Consider the following 6291-nt stretch of genomic DNA (forward strand, 5'->3'; position numbering starts at 1 on the left):
CGACCAACAGGGCAATCCCTCACTACATGTAATGGAAAATCCCAAAGTAATACTAGCTTAAACAAAATAATAGCTTATTTCCTGCTCATGCAAATGAAGTAGAACTTCTAGGACTGATTTGACCACTTGGTAGTGTCATGAGAGCACTAGGTCCCTGTTTTTCTGTTCCACTATCAGCAGTATATGGCTTCCATCGTCAGGGTTGTCTGATGGCCCATGATCGCTGTGGAGCTCACACTATTTTATCCAAGTCCTAAGTGGTAGGAAGGAGGAGGGGATGAAGTGGGTATGCCCATGTGCTTATAAGGATCATTTTGCATAAATCTTATTGACGAAAAAATAATCATATGACACACGTGTCTGAAAAGGAAACAGAAATGTTAACTTATTAGCTGGGTACATGGTTATATGGTGATTCTATTATTGAGGAGGAGGGGAAAATGGATGTTGGAGGTAGGCAACTGGTAATTTCTCACTAGGTTTTTCTCCCAGTTCTACTTTGCTCTAAACATGGACCCAGTCACTCCCTTACCATTACCCCCTCTACCAGCTCAAAACCATTGAGTCTTATTTGATGAAGTCTAACTGAATACAGAGAAGAATAAGAAAATAATACTACAGAGAGCTGAAGGCAGTTAAAGTGACCCATTAAGTGGGTTCTAGAGTCAGATTGCTTGTGTCCAAACACTGGCTGTATAATAATTCTTAGCTGGAAACATTCAGTAGCTTTTCCCAAAACTTTCTGGGATTCTGGTTTCCTAATCTGCAAAAAAATAGGGTTGATATGAATTAACATTCTAAGGGATATAAGAGCAGACAGGCTATGACCTGCCTCTGGCTGTTAGTTTCTCACAGATACCGTTTATAAGAATGTTGGCATACCCTTCCATTCTGCAGTGATATTTATGAAGTCCTTCTTAATGTCAAAAGACCCACCAAGCCCTACTGCTTGCTGATCTTTACCCTTGGTTTGCTCTACTGTATCCTTGACTGGCCGGAAAACTTGCATTTGAGTGATTGAGTATAATTCTCATTCTTTGTGGCAAATTGAACACTTCATTTACTTACCTTTGTTAGCTATTATGCATCAAAACTATTTGCCAAAAATAAATGGCAGGAAGAGAAACAACAGAGGAGTGAAGATTACAGAATGTGCTCTACTCTTTGAGAGTGTCTGGAGCACCCAACCCCCTTATTCCTTGGCACCCCCAGCTCTCCTGTACTATCCATACGAAAGTATGTGGACTATAGTGGACGGCCAATTAAATGCTTATATTCTAAATTTTTTTATTTTGAGGAAAATATTTAATTTTTTAAAGATTATTTATTTATTTATTTGACAGAGAGATTGAGAGAGCACAAGTAGGCAGAGCGGCAGGCAGAGGGAGAGGGAGAAGCACGCTCTCTGCTGAGCAGGGAGCCCAACGTGGGGCTCGATCCCAGGACCCTGGGACCATGACCTGAGCTGAAGGCAGACACTTAACCGACTGAGCCACCCAGGCGCCCCTGAGGAAATCATTTTAGAGTAAAACAAATATAAGCCAGTATTGTGGCCAATAACATTAAGTCAGTTAGAAGTATATATAAAAATCACACTACTTGATTAAGAGGAAGTCCTCAATAAATGTTCAGTGAAGGCGTAAAAATTATGATATACACTACTGCCAATGGTAATTACTTTTGGGGTTTATAGGCTCTGACCCCCATTTGAAGGTCTTTGCTTTGCTCCCCACTGGCTTCCATGCAGGAGAGGTCCCACTCATCATGAAACTATCTAGAGATCACAGTGCTTTTCACTTCAGAGCCCCCACCTGTCTCAGTCCTCAGCATGAGATTGGGGTGTGAACACCTCCCCTCCCTCTGTCCAAGGCCATGTTGTTTCCCACCTGGTAGTGGAAATTTGTATTTCCTTCAGGGAAGCTCCTAACCCCACCCAGATGTATGTTCTGAACACCATTGTCCTGACAAGACAATCAAGCTAAAAAGCTGAGAGTATATTGTTCAAAAAGTAGGCTTTTTCCAACTTAAGCAATGTTATGTGTGGGCTCTAAATTCAGTCTAAATCTATGTTTTGGAAACACATTTCTCAACATCTGCCAAGATATAGCATAGTTAAAGCTCAATCTAGTTTATATTGTAGAAATAAACAAGACATTCACTATCTTAGTTTCATGATCATTAAAATTTATGGCGACGTCCAGTTTTTTTTCTCCCAAAAAAACTATGGATAGGAACTTGCTTTGCATTACAGTACATTTTACATTACATTACAGTACATTTACATTACATTACAGTACATTTTCCTGGTAATAATCTCAACCTCCTACTCCCAATAGGATATTCCAAAGGTCTCTATCTGGAGAACGGAAAACTGTAAACCACTCCCACATTGAACTTCTATTGCTTGAAAAGAAAATAAAAGTTCCTCCTTTACTGCAGACCTCACTACACATATACAGATTTAGCTAGTGGTTAACATATAATAAGCACTAAAATATTAATGGTTGTTCCTACCTGCTTTTTTTCTAAAAAAAAAAAAAATACTTTTCATGGCTTTGAATAAAGGACTGATGTAAAATAAGGTTACAGTATTGTAAAATCAACATAATGTAAAAGAAGAGACCTGTGTTAATTGCAAAAGACAGTACATTACTGTGAGTTTCCTTGTAGCCAGAACAAAGAAAGAACGTCAAGCTTTATAACTCAAGAGATGTCTAAGTGCACTTATTCTTCACGGGAGCAATTTTTTTCCTGGCAGACCCTTCTAAAAGATATCTCTCCAATGGGATCTTTTATAAATGGTACTGAGAGGCATAGTATTTAGTGTCCTTAAAAACAGATTTACCAAATTTTTACTAACAGGTTTCAGATGGCTATTTCTTGTAAGAACCGAGAAAAGCTAAAGGCACAGGGCTTTCGTACAACTTAAGACAATTCTAAGGGCAGCTAGGCTGATGTGGAGGTCAGCCTGGACTGAGGGATAGACACAAAAATGCCTCAGGGAGTAGAGAGGTGTGAGGCCTGTGCTTTAGGTTTGCTTCCCCAAATCTTCCTTCCTCTCAGAGTATGGTGGCCATTTGAGGATGAACTGTCTGTGTATTAATTTCAGGGGGTGTGATAAAGACCAAAGGAGTAATTGACAGAGTTGAATTTGACCTTTGGAGGTATCTTTTTTTGAACAAAATTTTGCTGAGTGCATTGAAATACAGAGATAATGTTTATAATGAAAGGCAAGTTTATCTTTTCAAGTTTTTTTACTGTAAAAATACAATACAGAAAATTGGTTAATAAAGAAAAACTTACTGACACTCTTTTAGCCTTAATTTTGATTAATGATTACTGTGGTGATTTTAAAATATATCCATAAATTCTTTGATAATCCTCCTTTCAAAAGATATAAGTTAATTCTTCCCTTTAGGTGAGGGCTGGACTTAGTGACTTGATTCTAACAAACAGAATGTGGTGATAATGTGGGGCTTCCAAGCCTTGGTCATAGAAAGCATGTGGCTTCCTCCTTGCTCTTGAACCATTTACTCTGGGGGAGGACAGCTGCCATTTTGAAAGGACATTCAGGGAGCCCTATGGAGAGGTCCATTTGGTGAAGAATTGACAGTTCCTGCCAAGAGACAACAAGGAACTGAGGCCGCCCACCACCAGCCATGTGATTGAATCTTTTTGGCAGATCCTTGAATCTCAGTCAAGCTTTCAGATAGCTGCAGTACTAGCTTGACTGTGACCTGTGTGATTTGTATTTTTACTCTGTTTATTAGTGGTTTTTTTTGTGCACAGTTTTTAATTTTCATAAAGTCCAATTTGTTTATTTTTTCTTTTGTTACTTTTGTCTTTGGTAATATCCAAAAAATCATTGCCAAACCAATTTCATGAAGCCTTTGCCCTGTATTTTCTCCTAAGAATTTTATGTTTCAAGTCATTTGGGGACCAACTCAAATGCCCGTTTGAGTCACTTTTTGTGTATGGTGTAATGTAAGAGTCTAACTTCATTCTTTTACATGTGGATAGCCAGTTTTCCCAGCACCATTTGTTGAAAAGACTGTCTTTTCACCATTGAATGGTTGGGGTATCCTTGTTGAACATCATTTTTTTAAAAGATTTTATTTACTTATTTTAGAGAGAGAGAGCATGCATGAGTGGGGAGAGGGACAGAGGGAAAGAATCTCAAGCGGACTCCCGGCTGAGCATGGAGCCTGTCATGGGGCTCTATCTCATGGCCCTGAGATCATGACCCCAAGCCAAAATCAAGGGTCAGATATTTAACCAACTGAGCCACCCAGGTGCCCCTGAACATCATTTGACCGTATATATGAGGGTGCATTTCTGGACTGTTCTATTCCTTTGGTCTGCATGTGTGTCTTTGTGCAAGTACCATCCTATTTTGATTGCTGTAGCTTTATAGTAAGTTTTGAAATTAGGAAGTGTGAGTTCTCTAGCTTCTTCCTTTCTAGGATGATGAGATACCATATGAATTTTAGGATGAATTTTTCTATTTCTACAAAAAACATCACTGGGATTGGTAAGGATTACATTATGTCTGGAGATTGCTTTGGGTAGCATCAAAATCTTAACAATGTTAAGTCTCCCAATCCATGAACGTGGGATATCTTTCCATTTAATTGTCTTCTTTAATTTCTCTTAGAAATGCTTTATAGTTGTCATTGTGCAAGTCTTTCACCTCCTTGGTTAAGTTAATTCCTAAGTATTATTCTTTTTGATGCTTTTATAAGTAAAATTATTTTCTTAACTTCATTTTCTAGATTGTTCATTGCTAGTGTATAAAAATGCAATTGATTTTTGTGTCAACTATGTATCCGGCTTCTTTGCTGAATTTGTTATTTAGTTCCAACAGCGTTTTTTTTTGTGTGTGTGTGTGTGGAATCTTTAATTTTCTATATGTAAGATCAGTCATCTGTGAGGAGAATCATTTTACTTCTTTTCCAATTTAGATGCCTTTTGCTTCTTTTTCTGCCTAATTGCTCTGGCTAGGACCTCCAGTACTATGTTGAATGGAAGTGATGAAAGCAGGCATCTTGCTTTGTTCCCGATCTAAGAAGAGAAGCTTCTAGTCTTACATCATTGGATATATTTGCTGGGTTTTTTTTTCACATATTGCTTTTATTATGTTGAGGTAGTTTCCTTCTCTTACTGGTTTTCTGAATGCTTTTATCATGAAAGGGTGTTGAATTTTTTTATCAATTGAAACGATCATATGGGTTTTTTTTTCCTTCATTCTGTTAATGTGGTGTTTTATATTGGTCAATTTTCCTATGTTGAACAATCCTTGCAACCCAGGAATAAATTCCACTTGCTCTTGGTGTAGTAATCCCTTTAATATGCTGCTGAATTTGGTTTGCTGATATTTTGTTGAGTACTTTTGCACCAGTGTTCATAAGAGATATTGATCTATAGTTTTCTTTTCTTGTAGTACCTTTGTCTGCCATTGGTATTAGGGTAATGCTGGTCTCATAAAATGAATTATGGAGTGGCCCCTCATCTTCAATTTTTTGAAAAAAATTTGAGAAGGTCTGGTGTTAGTTCTTCTTAAAATTGTTGGTAGAATTCACCAGTGAAGTCATCAGCTCAGGGCTTTTTGTTGTTATTGTTGGGAGATTTTTGACTACTGGTTAAATCTCTCTACTAGCTAGAAGTCTATTCAGATTTTCTATTTGTTTTGTGGTTGAGTCTTGGTAGGTTTTGTGTTTCCAGGAACTTTTCCATTTCATCTAGGTCATTCAGTTTATTGGTATGTAGTTGCTCATTGCACTCTCTTATCATCCTTCTTGTTTCTGTAAAATCAGCAGAAATGTTCACACTTTCATTTTTGATCTTAATAATTTGAGTATTCTTTTTTCCTAGTTCACCTAGCTAAAGTTTTGTCAATTTTGTTGATCTTTTCGAAGAACCTACTTTTGGTTTTGTTAATTTTCTCTGTTGGTTTTCTATTTAATTTATCTCTGTTCTAATCGTCATAATTCCCTTCCTTCCACTAGCTTTGGGTTTAGTTTCTTCTTCTTTTTCTAATTCCTTAAGTTGTAAATTTAAGTTATTGATTTGAAATCTTTCTTGTCTTTTTTGTGTCTCTTCTTGCATCTTTGTAATAACAGTCTGGCATGTGGTCTGAATGTGGACAGCTTCCAGTGGGGCTTGGAGATCTCAGGTATGAATTTCAATTGAGTTTTGCTACATCAAAACTCACAAGTGTGCCAAGGTCCAGACAGCAGGGATGGTGGTCCCAGACACAGGAATCAAGACACCTGAGTTCAAGTTCTGGTGCTT

The sequence above is a fragment of the Mirounga leonina genome, unplaced genomic scaffold, assembly GCF_011800145.1.
Source record: "Mirounga leonina isolate KUSES-001 unplaced genomic scaffold, KU_Mleo_1.0 Mir_173, whole genome shotgun sequence".
NCBI lineage: Eukaryota > Metazoa > Chordata > Mammalia > Carnivora > Phocidae > Mirounga > Mirounga leonina.